This window comes from Mizuhopecten yessoensis, unplaced genomic scaffold (genome assembly GCF_002113885.1).
Source record: "Mizuhopecten yessoensis strain PY_sf001 unplaced genomic scaffold, ASM211388v2 scaffold10227, whole genome shotgun sequence".
Lineage (NCBI taxonomy): Eukaryota > Metazoa > Mollusca > Bivalvia > Pectinida > Pectinidae > Mizuhopecten > Mizuhopecten yessoensis.
Genome location: NW_018408441.1, coordinates 35,060 through 49,578, shown reverse-complemented (window position 1 = coordinate 49,578; position 14,519 = coordinate 35,060).

Below are 14,519 nucleotides of genomic sequence, written 5' to 3'. Positions count from 1 at the left end.
GGAGTTGGGAGACCCAATAGGAGATCTAGTGGCTGTAACGTTTCCCTTCCCAACATCATCATGTTGGGAGTAAATCCGGTGCTCCTGTGTTCTGTCGCATGCAAGGCCATCTTGATTAGAGGGAGGTAGTAATCCCAGGTATCATCTTTACCCTTAATGCAGCAGCGTATCATTTGTAGCACCGTACTGTTTAACCGTTCCACTTGTCCGTTTGAGGAGGGGTGATAAGGCGTTGTACGAGTCTTGGCGATCTCCAGTAGTCGACACAAGCTGGTGAACAATTCGCTTACGAAATTCGGCCCCTGATCTGTATGGATCTGTAAGGGGCACCCAAAAGTGGACAGGATGTTCTTAACCACACTGTATGCGACAGCCTCTGCACACTGGGTCGGGAGAGCTTCCATCTCCACCCATTTGGTGAACTGATCCACCATCATCAGGATATACCTGTTGCCCATTTTGCTAGGGGAGAATGGTCCCAAAATGTCAATGTGTACCCTCTCCATAGGGAATCCGGCATGGAAGGACTTAAGCCCGGACTTAGCTTTTCTTTGCTTCTTGTTCCGAGCGCAGGAAGTACAGGACTGCACGTGAAGTTTGGCATCCAGCGTCATAGTGTACCACCAGACATGCTGCCTCAACCGGAGGAACGTCTTCCTCTCCCCCAGGTGACCTCCTATGTCGCTATCATGTGCACAGCTCAATGCCGTGTCACGCAGACTGGCGGGGAGAACCACCCGGGGCCGCTTGTGGCGCACAGTAGGCTGTAAAAGTCTATACAATACCCCCTTTTGTAGAACTAACGAATTCCTTATTAACCACAAGGCCTTGACGGCGCGACCATGTCCAAATAGCTCCGCCTCCGTCGGACAGCTGTTATTCTCTATCCATAACATCACTGGCCCTATGTCAGGGTCGCGGAGCTGTGCCGTCCTTAAACCTTCTCCACTCAGTCCTTCCATCCAGTTAACGAGTTTTCCCTGATGTTTCCCGGATTTCTCAGTTCCTGTTGGGGGTGTTCCATCCCCGTTTCCAGAGGCCTTACTTACTTCAGCCTCGCTCTCCGCCTCAGAGGAGGAGTCACTACGGTCTGGTGTAACATCTGCCCCATCTCCCTCATTCGACCAATTGTCGTCTGGAACGCCGGTGCAGCCAGGTACCTCTTCATCTGACTCTGGCTTAGTTGGCGGAGCAGATAACTCCGGTTCGCTCTCATTGTCTGTCAGGTTGTCCCCGGAGAGGCCATTTAACCCCCCCTCGTCACTGTTCAGCAACCGTGAGGCAATTACGGGTTGGACTGCCAATCCTAAGGTAATGGGAGAGTACTCCTGGGGAGGACTCAATGGGGCAATGGCTCGGTAGGCTAGTGGAATCACATCATCTACATCTTCTCCAAATCTCTGCCACTGTTGGTGGGCACGTCTGCAGTATGAGCATCCCCCACAAGGAAGACTTTCAACCTGCGTGCCTGCTTGGTAACAGTTACAGAGTTCCTCATGGGCCGGAATTCGAGATAGCCCGTCTGCATTCCCGTGGTCCTTGCCAGGTCGATGTAGAATGTGCATATCAAATTGAGCTAACTCCTCTAGCCATCGCGCGAGTTGACCCTCAATATGTTTGAATCGGGTCAACCACACCAAACTATTGTGATCGGTGCGTAGATAGAACCTCCTACCTAGCAGATAATGACGAAAATGCCGACAAAACTTCACCACCGCTAAGAGTTCCTTGCGTGTAGTACAGTACTTCCTTTGAGCAGGAATGAGAACATGGCTGGCGTACGCAATGACCCTGATCTGTCCATCCTGTATCTGAGAAAGTTCTGCTCCGATGGAGGACTCGGAGGCGTCTGTATCAAGTATAAACTCCCCATCTCCGTCCGGATAAGACAAGCAAGGTGCGCTTGCTAGTGCCGCCTTGACATTCTCAAAGGCGTTCTGGTGCCTTTCCTCCCACTGGAAGTCAGCGGTCACCTTGGTCAATTCATACATTGGTTGTGTCATTCCAGCATAGTTCTGGATATGGTTGCGGTGGTAATTTGCGAAGCCCAAAAAAGACATGAGCTTAGTTTTATCCGCCGGTATTGGCCAGGTCTTGATGGCCTCGACCTTCTTTGGGTCCATCGATATTCCGGACTCGTTCACCAGTCGTCCCAGGAAAACCGCCTCCTTTCGGAATAGCTCGCACTTCTTTGGTTTGAGCTTCAACCCGTACATTCGGAATCTGTCAAAAACTCGCTTCAGCTTGGCCAAGGTATCCTCGAAGGACTTCCCGAGTATTACTATATCATCTAAGTATACTAACACCTCCGACCATGTTAGTCCCCGTAGGACGAGGTTCATCGCCCTTTGGAAGGTAGCTGGAGCGTTACAGAGACCAAAACCCATTCGGGTATGTTCAAATAACCCGTACCGAGTAATAAATGCTGTTTTCCTGCGATCCGCCTCATCCAGCACTATTTGGTAATAGCCTGAAGCCATATCCAGGGTTGAGAAGTACTTAGTTCCCTGGAGCGCGTCTAGGCAGTCGTCAATATTCGGTAAAGGGAAACGATCCTTCACCGTCTTATCGTTTAGGGCCCGATAGTCTATACACCATCTAAGACTCCCGTCTTTTTTCCTCACCAGCACCGGAGCTGAGGACCATTCCGAGCAAGAGGGTTGTATAACGCCGGCAGCCAGCATCTTATCAAGGTGTTCCCTCTCCTGATCTTGGAAATGGGCAGGTGTCCGCCTCATTTTATGACGGACGGGCACCTCCATGCCAGTGTCTATCTTGTGGGTAATGTCCATCAAGCAGCCTATATCCAGATCATGTTGAGCAAATGCATCCTGATACTCTATTAGCAATTCCTCCAGCTGTTGACGCTGTTCTGGGTCGAGCTCCTTACTTGATCTGTTTACCAGCTCTGCCAGGAAGTCAGGTACTTTTTGAGCATTATCCCTGAGGGGCACATCTTGGCCACACCTCGGGCCTTCCTCAGGGAGTGCAGGTACGACCTCCACGGACTCCTTTACTCCTATGCTCTGCCCTTTCTTCATTTTTACTGACTTGGCGGAGTCATTCACTACTCTCATAATGGAATGTTGTGCTCCCGGGGGTACCAATGCATTGGCTATTATAGCTCCCCCGGGACGTTGTGTCGGTTGGATCATGGACGTGCTCCCGTTGGGTTTAGCCCAGTCCACTTGACAGTGTCCTATGGTGTTTGGTGGTATTGTTACATTTTGTGCTACCTTGACAGCAGAAGATGTCCTCTGTTCCTCTAACCTTGATGTGATAGGTATTGCCTGATTACCAATGAACAGGACGCCCGCATCTAGGTCGATGACACAGTTGTTCCGAGACAGGAAATCCACCCCCAGCAACATGTCGTCCATGATGGGGGCCTCACATACGGTCCAGGGTACCTCAGTGTTCCCTATTCCGATATTTAGGTCTTTTATTTCCCACACTATCTCCACATTGCCAGTAAAACCCCGGAGCCTCACTCGTTTTCCAAGCACCAGTGGTCCCTCAAGCTTGTCTACCAGCTCCCGCTTAATCAGTGTCATAGTTGCTGCTGTATCCACGACAGCTTGAATAGAAGTTCCATTCAAAGTGAGTGGTATGGTGATGCTACTGCCATCTGAGACCGCCAGCTTCACCTCCCTCAAAGGTTGGACCTCCTTTCTAGGCGTGGGTGATGGAGACCTTGATCTCTCTGCCTGGTTATTCCGTCCTTTGTCGTTACCCCAACTGGCGGGACCGTTGCTCCCTCTATATGGTTCCGGGGACGCAGATGGAGATCTTTGACGGTACGCCTGGGTATTCCGTCCTCGGTCGTTACCCCAACTGGCGGGGCTGTTGTTGCCTCTCCCTGGTTCCCATGGGCCCCTGCCTGGTTGATTTTGACCTCGGCCTTGTGACCCTGTGCCAGGTGAGTCCCCCTGATATCTGGGTGACCAGTTACGGTTCCGCGAAGGACCTTGTTCAGCGTATGGTGACCTGTCGCGGGGTCTACCGTCGTACCTATTACGTCCGTTGTCCTGGGGTGGACGAGGGTACTGGGGCCTATCGCGATAATCTGATGAGGGATAAGGGACCGGTGTCCTATCACGATAATCCGGAGATCGGTTTCCCCCATAGTTTTGAGGGAACCCTCGGTCGCGTTCCGGAGATCGGTAGTCACCCCAAGGTGGAGGAGAAGACGGACGGGCAGATACGCCGCCCGCACTAAGCCGGGCCAGGTATTTCTTTAGCTCCTGTAGCTCATCTTTTGAGAACTGTACAGGGGCTTCCTCTACTTTATCATCCCCCGACTTAGTGCCCTCCGCAAACTCTACCTGCCTACTAGGGTAGTGAGGCGCGCGAGAACCAAACAAAGCACGCTGATTGGCCACGGAGGCCTTTATGTATTTCAGAGCTTTGTGAACCGTCTTGGGATTCTTCTCCATGGCTCTCTGTGCTGCCATCTTCTCGCGACAGCCTTTGAGGAATGCCTCCGTAGCGATCTGGTTCCTGGTGGTGGTGTCTGCGTGAGCAAAGCCATCCCCCGTAATGGTTTGAATCCGCTGAGCAAATTCTGCCAAACTCTCACTCTCCTCTTGTCTAGTGAAGTTTAGCTCCCTGCGGGCCACTACTGGAACGTCCTTGTCGCTAAACCGTTCCTTCATCTTTTTCTTGAGTTTTGCGAACCCAAGAGTTCGTGGGAGCTTATCTGCGTACTCCAACGCATCACCCACCAGACAATCGAAAAACCGTTGTTTGGTCTTACGGTCCGACCATCTACTGTCTTCTATTATCCTGGTGAATTTAAGAGCGAATGGCTCCCAGCGCTCTTTACCCGAGTAAGTGGGCATCTTATGTCGCTGAGGACTCCTACTCCTTTGACGATGCCTCTGGTAGTCGTCGGAGGAGTCCCCTGAATCTGTATTGCTGTCCCCCTCTCCCTCACTGGAGAAATCGGGGTCCGATTCGTCGCTCTCTGACGAATCATCACGTCTGCGCCTTGTAGGCGCACGGCGCGTGCCTTGTGGTTGGCGCACATGTCGCTCACCGAGGACGCGATGCGTGCGCCTTGCAGGACGTTCGTTGTCCAACCTGTCGCGGGTCCGTCTATTTCTATTCTCCTCGCGGGTAGCACGCGCCGATGTGGTTACGCCACAATTTGTGCTGGTTATGGGCACCCTCGCGTAAGCACCGGCAACGGCCGAAGGCAGACCATGAGCAGGAATAGTATGTTGTTCTATCTTAACCTGATTTTGCCCTAACTGAGTGTCTATGTGTCCCAACAGGGGATAGTTACTTATCCCGCCATTGGTGTATGGCAGCCTATTACCTGGGGGTATGTTACCCCCCCTATGTTGAAAAGCTGGCTGTGAAGGGTCATATCCCCCAGGATAATTCCCCCCTCCCTGCTTGCGAGGCGTCAAACTAGGCTTGACATCTTCCAACAGGAAGTCAGCCCCCTTTTCATTGTCTGATGATAGGCATGACAAGGGCAGACTCATTTCCCCTTCAACTTTTGGGGCCGATTCTAGCTTAAACCCCCACTTAGAAGCAATGGGTGCAATGGGTGCATTGGCACCTCCAGCTGTCCATGTTGATACATGGGCACCCTGATCTTGACCCCTTACATACCTTCCATCCTTCGGGATAGCTTGTAAAATAGGGCCAAACTCTGACTCCTTCTGTTTAGGAATCATTGTCTGCGAGTTCGAGTATGATGGCACGGAGGTTGATGTAGCATGAGTGGTACCCCTATCCCCCCAGGGTGACCAGCTATTTATTTGTGGCCTCTGGCTGACATACTGACCACCACTAGGTGTAGTCAGTAGCATAGTGCCGGGAGTAGAGCTCTTTTTCGGAGGCGAGGCAGCACGAGCCGCCAGACTCTCTGATTTTCTAAGAGCCTCCGTCTCCAATGTTACCATTAACTCCCTGAATTGGACCCGCAGTTCCTTAACTTCCTGCTTTATGTCCATAACCTCGTCCTCCTGTCTGTCTAGCCTATCTGCCCGTGATGAGGTCGACCGGGTTGGTGATTGCGCCTCTACAGGGGCAGTGACCATTATGCCCGTGATGACCCCATCACTTAGCCATTTCTGCCACTTCTCAATGCCCACTCTGGAAACAGTCACCAGTTTCTGCAGAGTGAGCCCCTCATCATCTCTTATACTCAAGATTTTCTGTGCCGTCGCGGGGCCTAAACCCTCCAACGTGCACAGCTCATCTTCTGTAGCTGTCCGTATATTTATGACAGCCATGACAAAATATAAAGTTCCAAGAAAGAAATAAGTCAACACACTTAATTAAACAATTACACAATTATGTACAGGGACTTATATCAACAGTGCTATAGTAGACACGTGCCACCGTCCCGTACAAAATTCCAACGATTACAACTACGATTTACCGTTTACAAAATAATTTCTAATTCCTAAAATAACTAATTTCTAACCTAATGTAATAATAACCTAACTAAACATATAATAATTTCCCTACAATATAAAAATAATATCCTATACTAACGATAACTCAAGTCTCGCCTGTCATATGTATTCCGCCAATATGGGCGGCCCACTATACAGGCGAATGAAGTTCCGTGAAAACCTAACAAGTAAACTAAATTAAATTAAATATAAATTTCAGAACGGCAGTGAAAACACCGCCGACTCTGAATTACCCCTAATAAATAATTAAATAAACAATAATAAACTGCTAGAACTGTCCCAAAATCTCTCACTCGTAATTCGCGCACTGGTCAACAAAATGGCCAGCGCACGTGCGAGCGAGAGGGGACAAGCAAGGTAAAAAAAAAATATGGAAAAAAATGTCAAAATAGCGCGAATAGCGTGAGTTCTTTCTCACTTATGACACCAATTGTCATGAATTCGGTGTGTGTTATTCACACACCGTCACAACAAGTAGTTGTAAATGCTCTCAGCTCCTGAAATCAAAGACAAGGCGGAGGAAAATCACTCACGTGTTGCTGGTTCTAGTTCAAGATGTATAAGAGACCGCGCCAACGCGTCACAGCGATGTTGTCGCGTAGCTCACGAGATCTCGTGTCGGCGCGGTCCATGGTCCAAGAGAGATAACTCCCCCGAAATTCACCACACTTTGCTATTATTCCTTCTGACACGGTTTACGTGACGAACTAGCTTTTGAGTTATTTACATGTCGCTTCCAAAAGTCTTAAAGTGACGTTATATACTTTTGTCTGCGCATCTTCTCGTTTTTTGTTTGTTTTTTTGTTCGGAATGCTTCAGGCATGATCTGTTTCATTATTTCGACCTTTAGTGCCACTTAAAAGTCCTAACGTGAATAAATTGCGACATGCGCAGTAGATGTTTACTTCGTTTTGATTGCGACTGTCTAATTTGAAGGAAAAAAACATAGGTGCTTCCTTTCTTCATAACTTTAGTTAATATTTCTTCGGGTTGTGGAATTTAGAAAAAAAAATGTAGGTCTACAATCGGAGTAGCGGTATTACGTGTCCTACTGTGTACCCATTTTGTGTCTATGATACTTTTCGGTTTGATATACAATAAAAAAAATTGACTGAGAAGTTTGTTAGGGTTAAGAATAGAATCAAACACACCGTTAAGTCATAGACTGTAAGTTGGGTTTCTTTTCAAAAAACAGTAACTTCATATCATATATTCACATTGAATTGCTTCACATTTCATAAGAAAACCATTTAAGACAACGAAAGAGGTAATATTTAAAAACCGTTAGAAATGTACCTAAACTGAATGCAACAGCTTTACAAATGTACTTGTATACAATGTACGTGTATACAATGTCCGTGTATACAATGTACGTGTATACAATGTACGTGTATACAATGTACGTTTCTTTACCAATTTACCGTATGTAATCCTTCTATCAACAACAACTTGTTTTTATTACTTTAGACGTTGTAGTAGGAATCAGTGAGGTTAATTCCTGGTATTATGAAGTTGACCATAAATCCACTGAAGTAAGCTACGTGTGCCATTGTTCAGTTATACCAATTAGGAATATTGATCGTTTCTTTACGAATCAAATAAAAGGAAAATAAGACTTTTTTGGACAGCGAATTATCACCAGAATAACAAAACTTGTTATACAGGTATTTTTTTTTTATCTCTTGACCTCATTTTTTTTAAATGTACTGATCTTTGCCTTGTAAATGTGAAATGTTCTGATCTCGGCCACTTTATTTGTAAAATGTACCGATATCCACCTCGCTAAGTATAAAATGTTCCGATCTCGACTTTGTTGTTGGTAAAATAAATGAATTGGTATCGACCACAGGGACCTGATAATTTGATACAGCTATATTTGGACCTAAACTAAGGTGTTCATCATTGGGATGACATGTGTACCGAAAATTGAACTAAACCCCTGAATCGTGTAAAGTTACTCTGAACACCTTAGTTAAGGTCTAACTGTAGTTGTAACAAATTGCCAGGTCCCTGTGATCTCGACCTCGTAATTTGTAAACCCTGCTGATCCTGATTCCTTCTGGTGACTAGTGTACCTGGTCGTCGGGAGACTACGGAGAGAGACTTGAACCCATTGTATGGTCTCTTGACGGGATGAGAGTACAGACAACGTATGATGGTTGGTGTGGCTCGCTCAATCCTACAGCTATTTATCTGGAATATGCCGCCACTTCCGGTAATTTTGCAAAATAATTATGGTAATGCTAAATTCCAAAAGAAAAATGTCAGGAAAATTGAGAGAAAAAAACTGAATGTGACCGTGCTAAGAGAGAGAATAATAGATACGTTTATTTAGTCCATTATTTACAACTGCTTGAGAACCTATTGCTTCATCTTTTCAGATATTCGTGGAATCCCGACAATACCTGTGTGTCCACCAGATTAGTTAAGCAAGAAACATTCAACGCCAACGAAACTCCAACAACAACGTACCTGACTAGTTATATAACATGTAAACAATAAAGCTCCGACAACTACATAGCTGATTAGTTATATAACATGTATACAATGGAGTTACAACAAGTACGTAGCTGATTAGTTATATACCATGTATACAATGGAGTTACAACAAGTACGTAGCTGATTAGTTATATACCATGTATACAATGGAGTTACAACAAGTACATAGCTGATTAGTCATATAACATGTATACAATGGAGCGCTGACAACTACGTAGCTGACTAGTTATATAACATGTATCCAATGGAGCTCTGACAACTACGTAGCTGATTAGTCATATAACATGTATCCAATGGAGCTCTGACAACTACGTAGCTGATTAGTTATTTAACATGTATACAATGGAGTTACAACAAGTACGTAGCTGATTAGTTATATACCATGTATACAATGGAGTTACAACAACTACATAGCTGATAAGTTATATAACATGTATACAATGGAGTTACAACAACTACATAGCTGATAAGTTATATAACATGTATACAATGGAGTTACAACAAGTACGTAGCTGATTAGTTATATACCATGTATACAATGGAGTTACAACAAGTACATAGCTGATTAGTTATATAAGATGTATACAATGGAGCTCCGACAACTACATAGCTGATTAGTCATATAACATGTATCCAATGGAGCTCTGACCACTACGTAGCTGACTAGTTATATAACATGTATACAATGGAGATCCGACAACTACGTAGCTGATTAGTTATATAACTTGTATACAACGAAGCTCCGACAACTACGTAACTGATTAGTTATATAGCATGTATACAATGGAGCTCCGACAACAACGTAGCTGATTAGTTATATAACATGTATACAACGAAGCTCCGACAACTACGTAACTGATTAGTTATATAGCATGTATACAATGGAGTTCCGACAACTACGTAGCTTATAAGTTATATAACATGTATACAATGGAGTTACGACAAGTACATAGCTGGTTAGTTATATAACATGTATACAATGTAGTTACAACAAGTACATAGCTGATTAGTTATATAACATGTTTACAATGGAGCTCTGACAACTACGTAGCTGATTAGTCATATAACATGTATCCAATGGAGCTCTGACCACTACGTAGCTGACTAGTTATATAACATGTATACAATGGAGTTACGACAAGTACATAGCTGGTTAGTTATATAACATGTATACAATGGAGTTACAACAACTACGTAGCTGATAAGTTATATAACATGTATACAATGGAGTTACGACAAGTACATAGCTGGTTAGTTATATAACATGTATACAATGTAGTTACAACAAGTACATAGCTGATTAGTTATATAAGATGTATACAATGGAGCTCCGACAACAACGTAGCTGATTAGTTATATAACATGTAAACAATAAAGTTCCGACAACTACATAGCTGATTAGTCATATAACATGTATACAATGGAGCTCTGACAACTACGTAGCTGACTAGTTATATAACATGTATACAATGGAGCTCCGACAACTACGTAGCTGATTAGTTATATAACATGTATACAATGGAGCTCCGACAACTACGTAGCTGATTAGTTATATAACATGTATACAATGGAGCTCCGACAACTACGTAGCTGATTAGTTATATAACATGTATACAATGGAGCTCCGACAACTACGTAGCTGATTAGTTATATAACATGTATACAATGGAGCTCCGACAACTACGTAGCTGATTAGTTATATAACATGTATACAATGGAGCTCCGACAACTACGTAGCTGATTAGTTATATAACATGTATACAATGGAGCTCCGACAACTACGTAGCTGATTAGTTATATAACATGTATACAATGGAGCTCCGACAACTACGTAGCTGATTAGTTATATAACATGTATACAATGGAGCTCCGACAACTACGTAGCTGATTAGTTATATAACATGTATACAATGGAGCTCCGACAACTACGTAGCTGATTAGTTATATAACATGTATACAATGGAGCTCCGACAACTACGTAGCTGATTAGTTATATAACATGTATACAATGGAGCTCCGACAACTACGTAGCTGATTAGTTATATAACATGTATACAATGGAGCTCCGACAACTACGTAGCTGATTAGTTATATAACATGTATACAATGGAGCTCCGACAACTACGTAGCTGATTAGTTATATAACATGTATACAATGGAGCTCCGACAACTACGTAGCTGATTAGTTATATAACATGTATACAATGGAGCTCCGACAACTACGTAGCTGATTAGTTATATAACATGTATACAATGGAGCTCCGACAACTACGTAGCTGATTAGTTATATAACATGTATACAATGGAGCTCCGACAACTACGTAGCTGATTAGTTATATAACATGTATACAATGGAGCTCCGACAACTACGTAGCTGATTAGTTATATAACATGTATACAATGGAGCTCCGACAACTACGTAGCTGATTAGTTATATAACATGTATACAATGGAGCTCCGACAACTACGTAGCTGATTAGTTATATAACATGTATACAATGGAGCTCCGACAACTACGTAGCTGATTAGTTATATAACATGTATACAATGGAGCTCCGACAACTACGTAGCTGATTAGTTATATAACATGTATACAATGGAGCTCCGACAACTACGTAGCTGATTAGTTATATAACATGTATACAATGGAGCTCCGACAACTACGTAGCTGATTAGTTATATAACATGTATACAATGGAGCTCCGACAACTACGTAGCTGATTAGTTATATAACATGTATACAATGGAGCTCCGACAACTACGTAGCTGATTAGTTATATAACATGTATACAATGGAGCTCCGACAACTACGTAGCTGATTAGTTATATAACATGTATACAATGGAGCTCCGACAACTACGTAGCTGATTAGTTATATAACATGTATACAATGGAGCTCCGACAACTACGTAGCTGATTAGTTATATAACATGTATACAATGGAGCTCCGACAACTACGTAGCTGATTAGTTATATAACATGTATACAATGGAGCTCCGACAACTACGTAGCTGATTAGTTATATAACATGTATACAATGGAGCTCCGACAACTACGTAGCTGATTAGTTATATAACATGTATACAATGGAGCTCCGACAACTACGTAGCTGATTAGTTATATAACATGTATACAATGGAGCTCCGACAACTACGTAGCTGATTAGTTATATAACATGTATACAATGGAGCTCCGACAACTACGTAGCTGATTAGTTATATAACATGTATACAATGGAGCTCCGACAACTACGTAGCTGATTAGTTATATAACATGTATACAATGGAGCTCCGACAACTACGTAGCTGATTAGTTATATAACATGTATACAATGGAGCTCCGACAACTACGTAGCTGATTAGTTATATAACATGTATACAATGGAGCTCCGACAACTACGTAGCTGATTAGTTATATAACATGTATACAATGGAGCTCCGACAACTACGTAGCTGATTAGTTATATAACATGTATACAATGGAGCTCCGACAACTACGTAGCTGATTAGTTATATAACATGTATACAATGGAGTTACAACAACTACGTAGCTGATTAGTTATATAACATGTATATAATGGAGCTCCGACAACTACGTAGCTGATTAGTTATATAACATGTATACAATGGAGCTCTGACAACTATGTAGCTGATTAGTTAGACGTAAACTAAAATATTAGTCTTGTAATTATTAGATTAGGTCTGATCATTTATCACACTAAAGATGAAGTGAACAAGTGCTTACCTTCAGGATCTTTGATATTCTCTAGACAGGTTGAAATAAGCTTGTCAACAAATAGGTTATAACATTCAACTAAAAGAATTTTATTATATTTCATAATTTATCACATACTGTAGTGTAGTGGACTCACGTTTTTTTAAGAATCCTGAAATTTATTCGGTTAAGAAATGTAAGTTATGATACTTTTGGGCACATTGAAAGCTATTGTGTGATTCGGAGACATTTCTCGTTCAGCAACAGAAGTCAGTGCACAACAAAATCAGTTTCTCAAATGAAACTTTGTTTTGCGCTAAAACGTGTACCAATGGCGTAAAATAATCAAGTTTAATTACTTTTACTTAACTTTTAACAGAACGTTGAATTTACAGTCGTATGCATATTAACAATGGGCCTTCCCTAAACATATTCTTACGTCAAAAAGGAGAATCTACCGGCAGAAAAAACGTCAGTGCACGTGATGGAGAAATGGACCATCGTCACCTGTTTGTATTTAAAATCTTCCCTCAATAAATGCTCATCTATTTTAAAAGTGAATTCACAATTATCAATTGTCATGATCTTTGTAATGAAAATATCAATAAATCCCTTTGTGTTTTTTAAACACCGTTGTGATGCTTATTTTGTTGTAATCTTGTTCGTATTATGTCATCGTAGTTTCGTTATTCATACACGAGATATCGTCTTATTCAATAACAATATCTTCTTATAATAAGTAAAAACCGAAGCAGGAATACCAGTTTCTAGATATGCCAATTGCAATCAGTTTTGAAAGTTGCTACATCATACTTCCGGTTGATTTTGGATCATACCTAACGTTTATGGAAATGTCGTTTTGTGAATCGTAGTTATTTTGGGAATGAGTTATATTGAAACCGATCGCAACAGATAACTACTAGTAAAAGGGAGGCAACTCGGGTTTGATAACTGAGGTGCGTGTCCCGAACAGATTTCTATTTATAAGCCTGTGTGCGAAAACCCTCTTAGGGCATTTGGGGTGTGATCCCTTGATAAAAATGAAATCTGGAAGTGCTCTGGTGCAATCTACGTTTTGTTAGAATTATTGGGGAAAATTATTAATGAAGGTCGTTTGCAGTTTGAGTTGATTATTTTTTAATCATTTTCGAATCCCGATTTATGTATTCCACCATAATTTACAAACATATATTGATTATATCTATTCTGCCAAGCAAAATGTAACGCATTTTTTTGTCTACCTCAGAGTCCATTCGATATCGATAAGCAAGGTGATCGATCTTTTGCGCGCGGTAACATTTGTCACGTGATGTATATATTGCATTGTAATTTACCTACCTAACCTGGATCTATTTTGGAAGGATTTTTTTTAAAGTTCACCAGCCACTTAACACTAACGTCATGATTTATGCCAGATGTTTATTTCAATCAATCAAATCCACTCTATGGACAGCGCTCGTCAACACATGAAGTCAGCATTTGACAGATTTACGAAAACTAGTTAGTCACCTTCGTGGTAAGCTTGACAGGGTTTAAGGCCATAGGAGTGTATTGATAAACGGAAATAGGAAGTACATCCCTAGTTGAAAATCCAATGTAGGGAGACAGTATCACAATTTCCGCATATTCTAATGTTTAATATGAAACTGATAAATATTGTATGTTTATTATTGACAGAACAGTTTGTTCTCTCAATATTAAAGTATTTTAAAGCAATCCAGGCATTAATTCAGGTTGTTTTTTTTTATCAATGAGTCAAATGTGTCCATTTTTCTGTACTTCAGGAAACCGGCTTCCTATTTCTCTACTGTGAAGTTTTTCAAGAAAGATAACTCTTCCATGCAAAGTATTATGTGCATATGGTTTTATTAT